This window comes from Acanthochromis polyacanthus, chromosome 3 (genome assembly GCF_021347895.1).
Source record: "Acanthochromis polyacanthus isolate Apoly-LR-REF ecotype Palm Island chromosome 3, KAUST_Apoly_ChrSc, whole genome shotgun sequence".
Classification (NCBI taxonomy): domain Eukaryota; kingdom Metazoa; phylum Chordata; class Actinopteri; family Pomacentridae; genus Acanthochromis; species Acanthochromis polyacanthus.
The window spans coordinates 28,507,121-28,526,618 of NC_067115.1; the positions used below are offsets into that span (position 1 = coordinate 28,507,121).

At 40.3% G+C, this 19,498-nt stretch overlaps 1 protein-coding gene across 1 annotated transcript in view; it reads left to right on the top strand.

Moving 5' to 3' along the window:
• The window catches only part of gstcd (glutathione S-transferase, C-terminal domain containing), a 457,968-nt gene that overhangs the window by 355,325 nt on the left and 83,145 nt on the right, over positions 1 to 19,498 (top strand). The window lies entirely within an intron of this gene.

The following is a 19,498-nucleotide window of genomic DNA, read 5'->3' on the forward strand; positions in this document are numbered from 1 at the left end:
GAGCGCTTGACCCTTTTTACTGCGGGGTGGCTGAGCACGCATAGGAAATGGAAAGGGGGAGAAAAAAAGTTGGGCTGCTCTAAAAAGAGGGTTTTTGTAAGTAAGGTGGAACATTTTCCATTATCACAAGAAATAATTTATGTTCCTCGGAAATTGTTACCTGTGCTTAGATTTTAAAGCCCCAAACGGTCACTAAAGCTTATTTTATAGATATGATGCCCTGATAAATTATTGGTTCATTTAACCAGCATTCCGGAATAACTTAGAAAGAAAAAAATCTGATAACTATTGTTTTCCTTTTGTGGGAAAGACATCCCTCATGATGCAAATGATGACTTGTGTGATAAGGATAATGAAGAAAGAATTATAGAGGATCCTTTGTCTGAGTCCTGTATCAGGATAAGTTATTCCTGTTGGTTAGATAATGTATTTGTAAGCACAATGCGCTCTTTCAGTTGTAGGCAGGTAAAGCCCATGATCTTGGATGAATAATTCACTTAGCAGAAAGTCTTGCCTGGAAAGTATTTTACAGCCCTCAGTGTGTCCACATGCTGCCGGAACCTTTTACTGCCTTTTTTTCATGCACATGATGCTGTGGTGCAAGTATTAAAAAGAAAAATCCATCAGGATCATGTACATGTTGCATGACTCCCTCTTTGACAGTGGAAAATATGATGCACAAACAGGAACCACAGTGCATGTAAATCAACAAAAGTCATCCTATTAATGAAAATCAAGCAGCCAGTCATCAAAACCATCTTTCCCACAACGACTCTGTGACTCTTCACCTAATAATGCTTTAGTCTTCACGCAAGTTAGAAGCCTCCATTCAAGGCTGGAAGCTCGGCTGGGCTGGGATGAAACCAGTACACCGGTAAAGGCTTCTGACCTCAAAAGCGATCCATCACAGACTCCAATTCAGAGTGTCAAGTTCCTTTGTTGGAGACAATAGGCAACCAACTGAACTGGGGAGTGGGAGGAAGTATTGGACTTGTCTGATGTAACTGTAGATGCTCAGAGGTGATGCTATTTTAGCCGTCGTTGTCACCTGAGTGCACAGTGATTTACTTTGAAAGACTGCCACTAAACAGCTGCCGCTACCGGAAACACGTTTTTAAAAAGAGCTCATCCATTTTTTCAACCACACAGGTTAACGCCTGGGAACTCGTCATTGCCTGCTATAGTTTAAGGTTGTTAATAGATGTCTTTCTAGAACTGGAGGACATTTTACGTTCCACCCATCAAATTTCAAATAATCCATGTGCAAAATACCAAAACATTCAGTTATTGTTTAAATTTACTTATCATGAGACCAAATCTTAAAAAAAAAAAAAACTAGGAGAAAATAATGTTTGAAAATATTTTTTAAATACCAAATAATTCTGGAGTTCCCCCTAAAATGCAGTTTTTCTCTTGTCCCACCCCCCGATGACCAAATTGAATCTCAAATAAAACAGTTAAAATTACATTTAAATCTCCTTTTTTTGGTATTAGAGTTTTCATTGACGTCTCTTGCAGTTTGATTTTTCTCTCACCTGGCGCATAACCTGACTTCCAGTTCCTTTCTCTGTTACACTCCAGGTTAGAAATGTTTATCTACTCTTTTCTTTACTCTGCTAAGAAAGCGGAGTTGTGACAATTGCTGCTGTCTGTCCATCTGTCTGTCCGTCTGTCTGTCTGTCTGTAGCAACATTGCTGTCATTTATTCTAAGGCAGGTACCAGATTTGGGTTTTGAAAAAGTAGGATTTAGATAAATGAGATCTTTCTAGTTGTTATTCTCACAAAGGAGGCGGAGTTAGGTGACGATTGGTGTTGGTTTGTCTGTCTGTTTGTCTGTCAGCAACATTACTCAAAAATGGACAAACGGATTTGGATGAAAATTTCAAGGAAAGTCGGAAGTGACACAGGGACAAATATTTGTAAAAGATTTCATCCATCGGAAATGATACAACGACTGAGCAGCCTTGGCAGAGTACTGCACTCTCTGGGTGCTTTTCTAGTTTTTTTAATTACTCCTTTAGCACACTGGGGATCTGTGAGGGTTTGGGATGCCACCCTGGATATGTCCTGTTGTAAAGTCTGTACCTCTGTTACATCAGTTGTTTCTTTTCTGTATGAGCAGGTGTGTACTACTGCAGACTTTTGTAAAATGGGCATACCTGCTGTGTGTCACATGAGCACAAGAGGAAAAAACAAACAATGAAAATATTCAAAGGAATAAAAGTTGGAAACAATGTGTTAATTTTTCAATAAAAAGAAGGGAATCTGCAGTAAATAAACTTCCACTAATACAGTTTTCTATCATTGTGCAGTTTTTCATGAATGTTTTCTGTTGGATTATGTTCCAATAACCAATGCAAAACAAAAACAATGACTGGCGGCACAAACTTTGATTCATTCCATAAACACTGGGTGGTGCCCAGCTGGATTTTCTGGTCTGCCTTCAATACTGCTGATGAAACAGCTGAAAAAGTCCCTAAGATGAGGGCGAAAGTGGCTCACAGTGAATCAGAGGTCCGGAGCAGAGACGGATGGGGTCGGAGTGTCTATGTCATTTCAAACACATTCATCACTTTAAAACAGGCGAGCAGAAATGAGGAGACACTTAAAATGACAGACTGCTGAAACTCAAGAGGGAAAAAAAAGCAGCATGTTGATTCAGTGGTGCTGATAAGTGTGGAGATATCTGGAGGAACCACAGTCGATGGGATGTGACAGACAAGAGCAACATGTGATAAAGTGTCTCAGTGGAGGGAAGGCGATGTGAATCTTTTTGGACAGCTGGGCTTCTGGTGTGTCAGATAAAGGTTCTGCATGTGGTATCCAAACTCTACGCAGAAGGTTTTAGGGATGATGGCGGAGCGTACCCATCGTCACTTTTTTCACATTAACAAAAAGCTTTCAGGATGTCAGCAATTAGTGTCAAAAATGTGACGTTAAACGGAGAAAAAAAAAAGAAGAACTTGAGCAGAAATACAGAGTAGAGCACCTGGCCCGTGATCTGTAATTGTTTTCTTGGCTCGCTCTGTTGGAAACAGTTTCCTGTTGGATTATTTCTTGTGTTCTGACATGCCATCACCACCCCAGCCTTCACAGGGTAATCACATTGTGACTACTATTTTTCTGCGTTGAAGAATTCGAGGTGTCTGTAAAATAATATCTGAGAACTTCTCAATATCCGTTCACCTGACAACTGAGAAAGCAAAGATCTGCTGATTTATAATCTGGATTGTGAGGGAAGATTAAAGTTGGATCATGGAGGGTCTACTCCCTTGACAACAGACTGGATAACTCTGGCATTGGTGGATTATAACCGGAAGAAAGTCAGGTTAAATTATAGGCTGACATAGACAGTCATGATATGCAGGTGGTGAGCAGCAGAGGAGACAGTGCGTGGATATTCATCCACACGAAGACGGTGTTTTGGGGGTCTGTAAATGATCATTTTTGAAAACGGGTTCCAGAGTGGAAAGATTTAGAAATACTGTTTACGCAGCTCCGTGTGTACAGGCGATCCGCTGCTTTTCAGAAACGCTTGCGTCATAGTTTCATATCTTCATTGACACACATGCGGCACACGCGGCAACGACAAAAACAGTGGCGGCGTACAGTGTAGCAAAGGTGCTGATGAAGCTCTCTGTTTACAACTTTTGCCGCAAGTGCGCATGCTCACAGTTTTTTTCTTCTGTTTGCGCGTGTTTCCGTCATATCGTTACAGCGCCCCTAGAGGTCTGGCATGTGTTTTCCATGCGTATCGAGTGCATTCGTGTAGACGCACACAATTTCTGAGACGCCTTCGTCTTTACGGCTTTCGTTTTTGAAACTGTTCGCCGTTTTGTCTTCGTGTGGACGGGGCCTAAAAGCAAACCTCACATAGAAGCAAGTCTATAAAAGTGGGTTTTAAGAAGTGATTTAAAAGAAGTTACTGACTCTGCGAGCCTTATCTCCTCAGGCAGGCACTTTGTGTCTCTTCATTTGCCATTTCTGTGATGACCCTCAGTCTTATATTAACTTTTGAACCTTTTAAAAATGTGACGATGGAAACAAGTGATGCTAATTTAACCTGAATGTCATCCATTCTTCCTTTGTTTTAGGTTGTCTTGTAACTAGTGCACACTAGGCTATCCCTGTCAAGTCAGTCTATTTACTGCTGAAGCAAGACAGGTTTATTTGTTCTTTCAAATGTAGAAGCAATTCAAGGCACAGAAAAGACAAGCACTAGAGCATTTAAAAACAAACTGTGTGGGTTTTCAGTTTAAGCTCACTGCCTTGACTGAAGGTTACAGCCAGTTGTGAGAGATTTGTCTTTAACACTCTCCCCTGTCTTTCCCCTGATATCGCCTTGAGTTGTGCCATATGCAATAAAGCGAGTGTTAAATTGAAATGATAGAGTGTATAAATCTAATAATATGACATCAATGAGAGCAGTAGTCTGTAGAAACAACATTTTATATACTGTATGAAGTCCAGCTTCAGATTAAAATTCTTGGACTGTGATTAAAGTCGTTGTGGGTTTATTCTGTTGTGTAACTGAAGACCGTGTAAACCAGTTTCACTGTGGCACACCGAGTCTGGTTCTTGTTACTGGATCACACAGTACAGGAAGAGTTCCTGCCTCCCGGTTGACCACCCGCAACCATGCATCAGTACAACACATCAGTCGACCCACTTTGAGTCTTTGATTCGGGGTCATGCAGAAATGTGGGTGTTTATGTTCTGTTCGGAATATGGGGTTCCCCTCGGCCGAGACGCAGCAACAAGTCTGTCATGCTTTGTTAGTGAGGTGGAGCTCAGACGAAGGCTGCCGCTGACTTTGATGTGACTCACACAGAACATGCGTATGGACTACACCCACACTAGATGATAAACAAATTATCGAAGAGACCGTCTCTCCCTTTTCTAGTGGTCCACGTCCAGCAGATGTGAGCTGGCGGCCCGATGACGCGAGTCATATGGCAGGTGGCTCAGCATTAAAGCAGCAGGCCGAGAGGAAGCAGGAATGACTCCAGAAAAATCAAGACAAACACATTAGTCAGAAGCTGGTTTGATTGTAATGAAGGTGACTGTCACTGGAATTTTTCAGAATGACATTGATGATGGATTATGTACACATCACTTCTCACTAGGAAGTGTTTCTAAACAGGACTTTGGTTTTGAGCTAAATCCTAGCTAAGAGCTACACCACTGCTCAAAAGTTTGGGGTCACCCAGACAATTTCATGTTTTCCATGAAAACTCACACTTTCATTCATGTGCTAGCATAACTGTACAAAGGGTTTCTAATCATCAATTAGCCTTTCAACACCATTAGCTAACACAATGTAGCATTAGAACACAGGAGTGATGGTTGCTGGAAATGTTCCTCTGTACCTCTATGGAGATATTCCATTAAAAATCAGCCATTTTCAGCTAGAATAATCATTTAGCACATTAACAATGTCTAGACTGTATTTGTGGTTCATTTAATGTTGTGTTTATTAAGAAAAAACAGCTTTTCTTTCAAAAATAAGGACATTTCAAAGAGACCCCATACTTTTGAACAGTAGTGTATTTATCACTCGAATTTTGCAGAATGACACTGATCATGGATTATGTACACAACGTTGCTCATTAGGAAGTGTTTCTATCTAATCAGGATTTTGGTTTGCATATTTTAATGGGGAACCTGTTTTGAAGCTAAATCCTAGCTGAGATCTACCACTTGTAGAGATGAGCTGGGCAGCTTTCTTCCACTGCTCACAAAAGTCTTTTCTTTCCAAAAGCAGTTTTAAAAAAGAAATAAATAAACAAAAAATCCCATGCTTATGTTTGTAATAAAGAATGAGGCTCATGAGTAATGAAAGAATTAGCCACAAATTAAGAAATTAGGATAAAAGAGTCTTCAAACTTGGCTTCATTCAGACAAACAGTTGGTTTGCAGAGATAACTAACCCTTCTTACAATTTGTCAACTTTTTCCATCCTCAAAAGCTTCGCATCGACACAGTCAGCCAATAAAGGCTGACCTACTCTAACTCTGTTACTGAACTGATTTTCCACCTTTGTTACAATGAAATTGATCCTATAAAGCAGGATTGATCGATAATAAAGTAACACTCAGATGCTCAAATGATCATTGAAACATATTTTGGTATCAGTAATCAGTAATGGCCACAGGGAGATCTCGTCCTAATCCTCATACGACACGTAAGAATGAAAATGTGATAGTGAGTGTGGCTATGTTGAGAGCAATGACACAAAAACAACTCGGAAAGCACTCAGAGAGAGCAGTACTCCAACAAAGGTTGTTCATTTCCCTATATGGTATTGTCAGAAATGCAGCTTTTTTCTTTTTTCTTTTTAGAAATGCATCATTTGTTTATTAGTTATTGATGATCAGAAATCACGTCACCATTGAAAGTGGACATTTGACATAGATGTACCCACAGACACAATGACCTTGTGCTGAGCACAGGCGTGTGTTATGCATGTGTACGCTATGTACGGATACGGAATCACGTGACCCAAATATGTAGCAGGTGGTGGGAATTGATGGGACGCTGAAACACCCCCAAAATTTAATCAGCTGCTCCTTGCATGATTTCCGACAGATAAGTCTTCAAAAGTCCGCAGCAGTGGATTTGTAGTAGGATTGCAATCATGTGATCATCAGCAGGCAGCTGATGTAGTGTTCACTTGTTGTCATAGTTACAGTGACGCCGTGACGCTATCTCACAATGATATAGAAATCTTTAACACATACCAGGATCCAGACTATAAGCCGCATCACTGCCAAAATCTAATCACTTGGCCCTTGTGTCATTTCTGACCTTCTCGGAAAATTTCAACCAAATCCGTTAATCCATTTATAAGTAATGCTGATGACAGACAGACAGACAGACAGACAATTACATTACTCTGCCATTCCTTGGCAGAGTAATAAAAAACTCATAAAAGTTGTGGCAGTGCAGTGGACAAATTTAAAATAGCAGTTACTTTACTGAAAAACTGCCCTTCATGTGGTGGGGGGTGCTGGTATAAAGTCGTCCCGCAGGCTGGATTGGACCCTCTGGCGGGCTGGTTTTGGCCCGCAGGCCGTATGTTTGACACGCCTGGTCTATAGTGAGACTTCAGGAGTTGCATGTCTAAAGGGGCCTTCAAATAATCGCAGCGACAGCAGTGACAGTGTGCCTCTGTGTGTCGCCACTTCCAGCAGCCCCGAGGCAAAGAGGGCATCGTTTGATTTAGAGGCAGGAATGGCCTTCTGGGTCCTTGATTACCAGAACCCTGTGTGCTTTCATGTGGTCAGCATACTGCCAGAGAAGGGTCACTGTTATCGATTAAATAATCTGAGTCAGTTAAACGCAGTAACAGGGTGCATTCATGTGCCCGACTGAAGGCCCGACTCTTTCGGAAATGGCCTAATCCATCTTCCTGGGAAATGAGAGGATAGGAACAATTATCTGAAGAGCAACGTGTCCTCTGTTAAAAAAAGAGCCGTGCCCATCGCTCACTGCAGCCTCCAGTTCATCTTCCTGGAATGTGCGGTTGAAAGAAGTTATGAAAGCCGCGTTGGACATTGATTAAAGTGATGTTAATGACGCAGATCATCGCCTCAGGATGTGTACCGTAAGTGGACTGGGCATGCTTAGAACAATAAATCATTTAATGTCGGAGGAAGTTATTCAGCAGCTTGAGCTCCACAATAGTGACAAAAAGGAACATCCAGAGACAGCTTACACTCCGGTATGCTGGACTAAGTCTTATAAATGACTTTTATTCATTTGATGACAAATGCATATGGTAGAGATTACCTAATCAGAATTTAAGCAACGCTAATGACAAAATAACTACCTTTGCTTATGTACCACTGGTGCACTTAAGCACTTTAAATAGTTTTTGTGTCACTGAAATTGCAACTGTAAGAAAAACTTAATAAGTTCTGGTTAACGTATTACTCCATTCACTTAAACCTCTCCTGCAGTTTTCTGTATGTGTGTCTCTTCATTTTCTAGAAGTGCATTTTGTTATATTTATTTATTGTTATTTTAATCTTATGTACATGTTTCTTGCTGCTTTCATTCTTAATGCTTGCTCAAGTATATAGAAATAAAAGTGACTAACAGTGCTGAGACCTATTGGATAAGCTCACATTCTTTCAAGTCCCTCTTAAAACAGCACTCAAGCTCCCTCGTGTGCATTGAAACAGTTATTGGTAGCTATAATTCAGAGTCCAGAGTTACGACCATTTTATCATGAAATTTCCTCTCCATGTTACTACCGCTCCCAGCAGCCCAGAAAGGAAACACTGTCTGGATCAGACCTTTTCAGACCACGAACCCCTGAGAGGGGAGACACTTTTCAAAGGTCCCCCTCCTCACTTTTACGCCAAGCACATCTCAGCCACTATGTGTTCAGTGAAAACTGGCTGCTTGCTTTTTACAGTCCGCTGGGCCACCGAATGATCTGCTGCAAGGTTAACTGTTCACTTTCTCTTTGCATGTTCTGGTGCTGTTTTAGTTGGGCTGGCTTCATGACATCTTTACTCCGTCAAGAAACACGGCAGAGATATGTGACGATCGGTGACTGTCTGTCTGTCTGTTTGCAACATTACTCAAAAACAGACGGATTTGAATGAAATTTTCAGGGAAGGTCAAAAATGACACAAGGACCAAAAGATTAGATTTAGGCAGTGATGCGGCTTATAGTCTGGATCCACGGATTTGTTGAAGATTTCTGTATTATTGTGAGATAGCGGCATGGCGTCACTGTAACTATGACAACAAGGGAACACTACGTCAGCTGCCTGCTGACGATCACACGATCATACTACAAATCCACCACTGCGGACCACAAATTTTTTAAAGATTTCACCAAGTCACACAATGACTGAGCAGTCTTTGTGGAGTACTGCGCTCTTTGAGTACTTTTCTTGTTGTACTTGTACTGTTCTATGGCCATTAATTACTCCACCAAGGAACGGCGGAGTTATGTGACGATCTGCATTGGTTTGTCTGTCTTTTAGCAGCATTACTCAAAAATGGACAGACTGAACCAAACTGAACCTTCTTTCTCTAGAGTTCCTACTTCAGATTGTATAGTGTGGTGGTCAGGATTACTGGAAATTAATATAATCTTTTTTATTTTTAATTCTGTTGGCTTAAATCCAAGAGTGACCGGCCCTCCACCATTAGGGCCCCTCTGTCTGAGGAGATAAGGCTCGCCAAATCAGTAAATTCATTTAAATCAGTTCTTAAACCCCACTTTTATAGACTGGCCTTCCAGTAAAATTCTCTTTTATTTCTCTTTAATCACTATATTCTACCTGTCAAAGCACTTTGTGAATATAACAAATAATATTAGAGTGTGTGTGTGTGTGTGTGTGTGTGTGTGTATAATGTTTTGATTCACTGTCATGTATTTTAGTCTAGCACTGTTCTTTTAATTGCTATTTTTGTGTGAGTGTCTGTGCTTTTAAGTGTGTGTGTGTGTGTGTGTGTGTGTGTGTGTGTGTGTGTGTGTGTGTGTGTGTGTGTGTGTGTGTGTGTGTGTGTGTGTGTGTGTGTGTGTGTGTGTGTGTGTGTGTAATATTTTGTTAACTGGTTATGTACTTTTTATAACGTAATGTTGTGATGTTTTTATTGTGACTTGCTGGGGGACTGCAGATGAAAATTAGCTTAAAGCTATCTCTGGTACAATGCATCAAATGGAAACATTTATGTTTAATATTGTACATGGTCCCTTCTTAAATAAACTCAGAATAATAATAATAATATTCTTCTGAAAGGTGCTACACAAATAAAGTTCTTCTTATTATAAATGATAGATCTTGACATGTTATAAAATAGTATATTGTTCAGTTCCAGATACCTGTCACTAAATGTTTTGTACCTTTTCTAGATAAACTGTGACCTGTATGTACAGCACTTGGTTCAATCGGTGGTAAAGCTGGATTGGATTGGATTGGATTGTAAGTCGTAATGCACATGTAAATGATCAACTGAGGCATAATATTGTTAATTTTTCACTTATTTTGCTTAATAAATTTCAGGTTGTTCAAAATGTTTTATAGCTGCTTAAATGTGAACATTTTCAGAATGACCAAAATAAATACAAAAAAATGTGGATTTTTTTTTGTTTTTTATTGGTTATTATACTAAAATTTTACTGGTCACTTGATATCAAATTGGGCTGAATGTGGCCCCTGAACTAAAATGAGTTTGACACCCCTGATATAGACCATTGATATGACAGAAAAGGCAGCTTTGGCATTCCATGATCATGTCTCATGGGCGAATAGCGTTAAAGAGGTGCAACTAAAAGACACTAGAGCACAGGTATTACACAGAACAATACCATGCATACATACTGGGCTTTTGTTCTTTAGTCTTTAAGGTCACAGCCATATTACATGGGAGGAGAGAGGATTAAATATAGTTGTCTATGCGGAGGTTGACATATTTGAAAAGAAAATTTCAGCCTGTGGTTCAGCCAAGCATGAACCGTGAATAACAGGCTCCAGGTATACATTCAGCAGAGCAGTTAGCTCTGGGGCTAGAGTCTGGCAGCTTGTGGCTGACGCTCCCAAATGAGATTTATGATGTGCTTGACCAATACGGGCTATAAATACCGTGTTCTCATGATAAACTGTGATTTTCCAAATATTCCATTGAATCAATATGGTAAACCAGAAAATTAGATAATACCATCTGTGGGATTTTAATAGCATACTTAGACCTCAACAGTGCATGGACAGCACAGATAAATGAAGGCTTAATTATTGCTGCTGAGATCCCCATGAGGAGTGTTGATTAGTTTTGACAGTAATAGTGTTTTAATTGAAGCCAGCCTCGGCCACATGCATGTGAGCCCGGTGGTGTACATGCTATGTCTGGCTCATGCATGCTATTGGCAGTTTACCCTGAAGTGCTGCTTTAAAATGTCTGCAGTAATTACAGTGGCGTTTACAATCTTTGGCCTGAAACTCGCAGACCTGTCCGTGAATGTGCAGCAATAGTGTTTTCAGGTTTCGTACGTGCTGGAGCCAAAAAGCTGCTTCGGCAACTTAACAGTTTTTATTGGAAGAAGAAGAACACAGTGTCCTGTGTAGGTAGGGGAGATGTAAACACATCTTTGGTACCAACGGTTAGAGAGAAGGCTTTACAAGCTGGTGTGCTTTTTTAATCTGCCACTTGGGTGTATTACTTGCAGTTGATTAGGATTTTCAGATGCTATTTATTCAATATATGATTAACCTTCATTTAACCAGGAGAAATTCCACTGAGACTAGCAACCTCTTTTGCAAGGGAGTCCTGGCCAAGATAGACAGCAGCACATGCAAAACACAGTTACAAAATTGCACGTAATTAAATCCAATTTAATTTAATTACAACAAAAATAAAAAATTTGAATTTACAAATTATGAAAAACAAGTGGCCTCAAGAACTCCCAGTTTGGATTTTAAAGCGTTCGATGTGATTAACTCTGTTAGTTTCCAACTTTTCTGTAGCATATTCCATTCAAAAGGTGCAGAGTAAACCAAAGCCTTTTTACCCAATTCAGTACGAGCATATGGAACAGAAAGCAACAAATGATCTTGTGAACGGAGTGAGTGAAGATCAGCACTTTTCTATGCAGTTACAGAACATATGTAGCAATATTCCAAGTGCTGCCTTATATATGAAAGTATACTAATGACTGATCCTTCAAGGAGCTAAAGCAGGCCATCCCACCCGAGAGTAGAACTCACAGGGGTGTGTCGACGTTTTACAGTTCGTAATAAACCTCAGAGAAGCTTGATAAACAGTGTCAACCATCCAAAGATATTGACATGTCCAGTCCTTCAAGGTTGTAGATCAGGGATGTCAAACTCATTCTAGTTCAGGGGCCACATTCAGCCCAATTTGATCTCAAGTCGGCCGGACCAGTAAAATCAGAGCATAATAACATATATATAAATAACCACAACTCCAAATGTTTCCCTTTAAGTGCAAAACAAGTACATTGTGAAAATGTTCGTATCAAAGAAATTGTCTTTTTACAAAATATTATGAACAACCTGAAATTTCCTTGAAAAATTAATTAAGTTTCAGCAACATTATGCCTCATTTTATCATTTACACATTACAACTTACAGATCACAGAGTGTTTACAAAGACACTCTGTGATCTGTAAGTCACAGATATGTGGAACTGAATGATATATTTTACTTTATGATTAAAATGACAAAAGTAAAACAAAAAACAAGACAAAATATTACCAAAATAAGACCCAAAACAACCAAAAATGAGACAAACACAAAACAAAACAATACACAAAACAATGAATAAAGCAAAACACAAAATGACAAAAATAAGATGAAAGACACGAGTGAGACAAAAAGGAAACACAAAACGACAAAAACATGAGACAAACGACAAAAGCCAGACAAAAAAGAGACAAAAACCAGCAACAACAAGACAAATTAAAGCTGCAACCAGCATTGGACAGGTCCTCGCATCGTTGTTGGTCAGCAAATCCACACATGTCCACCAGGTGACGCTGAGACCGAGAGTGTATTTTGGCCTGTGGATATCATCAGGACTGGACTCTGATCACACGTAAAATTTCAGGCAGATTGAAGCACGTATGGGGCAGTTACACAGCATTTGCTGTCAGTCCACCAGGTGGCGCTATCACTGTGACTGTATATTGGTCTATTGATGTCATCAGGACCGAACTCTGATCATCCATCCATCCATCCATCCATCCTCTATACACCGCTTTATCCTCACTAGGGTCGCGGGGGGTGCTAGAGCCTATCCCAGATGACTCGGGCAAAGGCAGGGGACACCCTGGACAGGTCGCCAGCCTGTCGCAGGGCCACATACACAGACGAACAATCACACTCACATTCACACCTACGGGCAATTTAGAGTAACCAATTAACCTCAGCATATTTTTGGACTGTGGGAGGAAGCCGGAGTACCCGGAGAAAACCCACGCATGCTCAGGGAGAACATGCAAACTCCATGCAGAAAGATCCCAGGCCCACCCCGGGATTCGAACCAGGGATCTTCTTGCTGCAAGGCGAAAGTGCTAACCACTACTCCACTGAGCAGCCCGAACTCTGATCATACATGTAAAATTTCAGTCAGATTGGAGCATGTATAGGCCACTTATACACTACTTACTGTCTAGCCACAAGGTGACGCTATGACTGTGACTGTATATCAGCATATGGATGTGATCAGGGCAGGACTCTGGTCATACATGTAAAGTGTGAGGCAGATTGGAGCATGTTCAGGGCATTTACACAGCATTTCCTGTTTCATGGCGAACTGTCAAAATCCAGGGGTCGCCATTTCCACGTACTCAGACTTTTGCGGAGTATTTTGATAAAACTTCCTGTTGCCAATAGATGGGGTGTTTTACAGTACCCTCTTGTACTAGACAAATAGAAAATTAAATAATAAACATAAATTATATAACAAAAGAAAATATAAAAAATACTACCATAACTTTACCATTACGTAATAAGAAAAATTAACATAACATAACATAACATAGCGTAACATAACATGACATAACAACATAAAATAACTTTGTTTAAAGTTATAAATAATTCAGTTTTCATGGCGAAACATCGAAATTCTTCGTGCCGCCACAGACACGCCTTTTGATGACGAGTGCCAAGACCTTGGAAAAACTTTTTTTGATTAAAAAATATATTTTAAAAAAATCCCCTCCCTGCCTCAAAGACAACTACATAAGCATCCTGTGACATTCACAACATTTTCACTTTGATTTTCATGTTATGACACAAACTCACATTATTTATTGACTATATCTAACAACATATGGACAAAAACCTCCTACCACAAAATCAATTTCTTCCCCTCAGCTGTCGGACTTATGAATGGTAAATGGTTGTATTTATATAGCGCTTTTATCCAAAGCGCTTTACATGATATGTCACATTTACCCATTCACACACACATTCACACACTGATGGCGGGAGCTGCCATGCAAGGTGCTAACCACGACCCATCAGAACCATTATGAACCATTAAATAACCTCCATTTATCAGTCACTTTTTGCTTACACTAATTGTGGTTGCACTATTCTGTTCCGGGAAAAATTATGACAACCATTTTTCCTTGTTCTTTTACTATTATGATAATAATTAAATCCTGAAAATTATTTAACTAAATTTAAATGTTTACATGTAATGATTTTAAGAGCCAGCAGGTGTCAGTGTGAAGCGACACTGTAGTGTCAGTACAGCGCGGGGGTTGAGTGGGGGTTGAGTGGGGGCACCGCAGCGCCTCATGACATCGCACCCCCAGGTACCTGACGGTGACAGTAAGGATCTGTTCTGATGAGCAATTCTTTAAATAATAATCACGTTTCTTTTTCTGTACCAGTGAAGCCATGATAATTATATATTTATACACAATCCAGGCCAAACGGGGGGAAGCTAGATCAAATTTTTGCCAAAAAAAATTATCATGGCTTCACTGGTTTACAACAACAACGAATTTATTCACAGAACAAGGAAGAATACAGAACTACAACCAGAACCAGAACTAGCTGTACAACTCAGGGTGAACTCAGGGAACAACCTAGGAGCCTCTAGAAGCAGGGAAGACTAATAACAAAACAAACCCAAAAGCTAAGGTTAACCCACCGTTTGTAGTACCAAGGCAGGAGAACAAAATAACAAGGGAAAACTAACTAACAAAAACTAAGCAACCAGAACTCTGCACTGAAACCCAAAAGCTCAACCCAAACTGCTCTCGACTATAGGGAGCTAACACAGCCGCTATGCTAACCTAGGGAGACGACAGATGATTTTCCTTGACCCAGCCAGAATCCACGGGGGACCAGGAGCAGACCAAGGAGCTGGAGGAGTCAGGTAACCAAAAGCAAGCAGAGGTTAGCATGGAGGGACAAAGACAGTCCAGGGTCAAGCACCGACTGACGACGGTCCTTATAGGACGCCAGGACCTGATTAGCTAGCCTCCACCTGCACATGATCTGCTGATGACAGGTGACACACAACTGGACTCCTCATCAGCACAGCACACACCTGCAAAGAGAGAGAGAGCCCTGCCACAGCTCACAGCCTAAGCTGTGACTGTAACAAAACATGTGACTTTGTATGTTTTAACAGCTTATTTTGCAAAGAAATTAACACATTCTTGCCATCTGCAGATTGCACTTTAAAGAAAAGAGCCTTTATTTGTCATGTTGAGATAAAACAGAATAAAATGTTCCCTCTCCAGACTTTACAGTAGAGCCTGGAAGTTGGCTGATCTCAGACCAGCTCTGTGTCCCAGCAGGGTCATACATTCATCATGTCTGTTTGCCTGTAGTGGGAAAACAAAATATATGTAAATATAAGTCAACGGAGTGCGAGATCTCCCTGGTCGATAGAGTGCTTTGAATTTCATTATGTAACAAGCTGTCCGGCTGTTATAAACGAGGCCCGTGAAAAAGAAGTGATCGCTGGATGTGATAAAGATGAAATGTAATAGTTAACGCCACTATGAATCTGAATGTAACGTCCACACTATTAGAAAGGCCGATAAGAGCATTTATGACTATTTGCTTGGTGTCATAAAGGGAAGTGGGCTGTTTGATTAATATGAGCAGCTGTCCGACTCCAGGTTCAACACATTCTGATGTTGAATATAACTTACAGAGGTGGTAATGGGCCGGTTTATTTACTAAAATGTGATCTGTCACACATGTGAGATAAGCAGAATTATGACTAACACATTCTGCATTTTCCCCAAGTGCTGCGTTTGATATGCACGCTGTGCAAATGTTTTCACCAAAGAAATATTCACTCGGGTGACAAGATGCTATCTGCTAATGTGGTTTATACAAAAGTGTAAAACTGGTTGGTTTCCTCATTCAAATAAACATATAAATCTTGCTCAGATTTACGCTGCAGGGATGGATTTATACCGAGACTTCCCCCATTCAATCAGTGTATCAGCTCAGCAGTTTTTCTTTTACATGCATTTTCTTCAGCAGTCTTGCCAGTGAAACAAACCAGTTAAGGTTTAAGCTCCGTTGAATTTACCTCAGGATTAATAAAGTATCTATCTATCTATCTATCTATCTATACTGTTGCACCTTGACTGTTTTTTGCTGCAACTCATCCAGATTTCAGTTCCAACAGTTCCAACAACACGATCTAAAAATCTGTCATGAGTGAACTGACAGCCATCGACGGTTGACTTGATCAGACGCTGCCGCTCCAGTTGGAGGCCATCAGTGGTCAAAGCTTCCTCCTCGGCAGGATCCATCGTCTCCACTTACAGTCCATCCTTTTTAAACTGCGTTATTGATCTTGATGACAAAATGACAAAAGAACAATGAAAATCTAGTATTTTACTTTATGATCAAAACAACTTGTCATGGTCTAGAAGTTATTTTTTAACTCATAGTTTAAAAATTTAAAATTTGCAGTTGATGTCTTCTCTGAAAATTTTTACACTTTACAAAGTCGACCTGTGGGCCGGATTAGATCCTCTGGAGGGCTGGTTTTGGCCCGCGGGCCGCATGTTTGACACCCCTGTTGTAGAAAAACAACCCAGTTTTGGGACTGAGTTGGGTTCCAGAGCAGATTCAGCTCCAATCTGCTAAGGACTCCCTGTCAAATAAAGCTTGTACGTAATCTTTAATCTTTAAAAAAAAAACATACAGATTTTCACAACTCCTGCTCATTTCAGTCGTTCTGTTCCTGCACTCAGCTAGAGGTGCTCACTTCCGCTAACCACCTGATGACCAGATGACTTCGGTTTTGACCACTGGTCTTAATCACCTGACTCCCACACCTATCTGCTCACCTGTTCCTCATTCACATTCATACCAACCGTTTCCATCTGCTCGCTGCCAGACGATCAAGGTTACTGTACAGCCTGTGGATTCTCTGTTGCTTCTGTTTAGACTCACTGTGCATGTGAGCCTCTGTATCTTTTCACCGTTAAAATCACTGGACTGTTTCTGCCTGCCTGGTCTTCTGCATCTGGCTCCCTAGCAGAGATTTTTTTTAGCATCTGTTAGTTTATGTTTTTGTCTTTATTTCCAGGGTACAACTTTAGTGTTAACATAATTCTCAGATGCAGCAGCAGTGAAAAAGCTCACCTTGTACACTGTCTGTAACATCATGTCTGGTGGTGATCTTTCAGGAGTCTTAAGCAGCTCAGTAAGCAAACATTTTTCTCATGAGAACAGAATCAATAAATATTGAATCGACATTCATTCCTGTGGCTAGAGGACACTGTCTGACCGCTAAAGAAATCCCCACACGCCATTTGGGACCCACAGTTACATTTATTCGTGACAATGAAACCACTGGGGGTCCTAGAAATGATGATGGGAGCAAATCAAAATTAGAGATAACATAGTTAGAGAGCCACAAACTCGGCACAGGGAAGAGATTGGATGGGATAGATGCATCGACAAAACACTGGACAAACAGGATTGTTAATTACTGTTCTTGTTCAACGCCCATCTAACTTCACTTTCTCCACCCTTTGAGTCCCTGCATGTTACTGTTTCCAAATCCTCTCCACTATGGTAAATAACAATAACAGCCTCCAACAGCAAACAACAAGCTTTTGTCATAGTTTATCACGCAATAAGACAATTCTGCTTTCTTTTTATTTTCTTTCTTTTTTTGGCCATTTTTGCCATTTTAATGCAAGTGTGTTCATCCTTGGTTCTAGCAAAGCAATTTCAATTTTGTAGGGGCACTATCACTACATGCAGTGCTCAGAACCTCTAATTACAATTGAGACTGGTTCACAAAGAAATACTCTGCTGTTCAAAAGTTTGGGGTCACCCAGGCAGTTTCATGTTTCCCATGAAAACTCACACTTTTATTCATGTGCTAACATAATTGCACAAGGGTTCTCTAATCATCATTTAGCCTTTCAGCACCAATAGCTAACACAATGTAGCATTAGAACACAGGAGTGATGGTTGCTGGAAATGTTCCTCTGTACCTCTATGGAGATATTCCATTAATAATCAGCTGTTTCCAGCTAGAATAGTCATTTACTACATTAACAATGTCTGGACTGGATTTCTGATTCATTTAATGTTATCTGCATTGAAAAAAAAACACTTTTCTTTCAAAAATAAGGACATTTCTAAGTGACCCCAAACTTTTAACCCATAAGAACCCAGACCCATTTTCCTTAAAGGACTTAATGAGTTAAGGTCAGACATAAAACTTTACAAGGAAGACACTGGGGCACTCAAAGTGCTTGTTACACTGGTGTCACCACAAACATGACAGAGCGCTTTTTCTCTTATAGCAAAATGGTCACATGGTGCAGCCAGACCATTCTCCATCACTGACACAAAGCTGTAGAGAATAGTCTGGCTATGTGAGACAACCAATGCAACTATGGGGAAGACATTTTTTATTCTGTAAACTGAAACCTGATCTTTTTCTCAATGTTACAAATTGTTTTTGTGCCAGATCCTTCCCGGGGGCAAAAAAAATATCTTTTGTTGCATAAATTGCATAAATTTATGCAACTATGAATCTTATTCAGAGATTAGAGACGAACGACTTCCTCAGGTTGGAAGATCTGTTGAAACATGAAAAGCATACTAATGTTGCTCTGTGTCTGCTGGAAGCCAAAATAATAGTTTATGAAGGGTTGAGATTTAGCTCTCTGACTGTCAGTCTTTAGCTTTTAGTTCTTAGAGCCTAAATTCTGCATAATCTCTGTTAAGAGAAATCGTTTAAAGCTGAAAAGTCTTTTGAACTCTGACACAGGTTACAGGTAACGTCTGTGGAGAAATTCACCCGACACTGCTGTGTAATCAGTGTGTGTGTGTGTGTGTGTGTGTGTGTGTGTGTGTGTCATTTGGGACTCTGCGAACTCTAAGTTCCCTTCTGGCTTTAATCTGACTTCAGATCTGCCCATCCTAAAAGGTACTTCTTTGTTGTTCCTGCAAGCAGCTGTGGTGACATCATTTTTCTGTGATCACTCGCTATCAGTGTTACTGCGTAGTAGTGGATTGAATGACTGCCACACAATGCTCCATTGTCCCCAAACCTGTGATGTCGGTGCACAGGAAAGTCACGGAGGAGGACCTCGTTGTACATTTCAAGCAGAGGCTTCTCTCGCTGTAATTCCCTCTCAGATCTTTTTATCCCGGCACATTTGTGACCACTCAGTCCGTCTAGCCATCCATGCCTGGTTTGTTTTTAATAGTGTACAATTTGATTCACTTAATGTGTACCATTCTTAGGAAGGTGCTCCACCAGATCTTATTGTAAGTCAGAGCTTTCAATTGCTGTTTGGTCAAATTATTAACTTCATATGCTTGTTTGCAAGTTTTAAGAGCTAAAAGTTGTACTTTTGTACTTTATATTTTGAACATTTTCCAATTCATGCATATTTTAAATTTCTGAATATTTTTTCCAGCAGATCCAAACAGTGACTAACCCTAACTCTATGAATGAACTGTTGAAAATTTCTTACATTTTCTAATCCATTCTAAT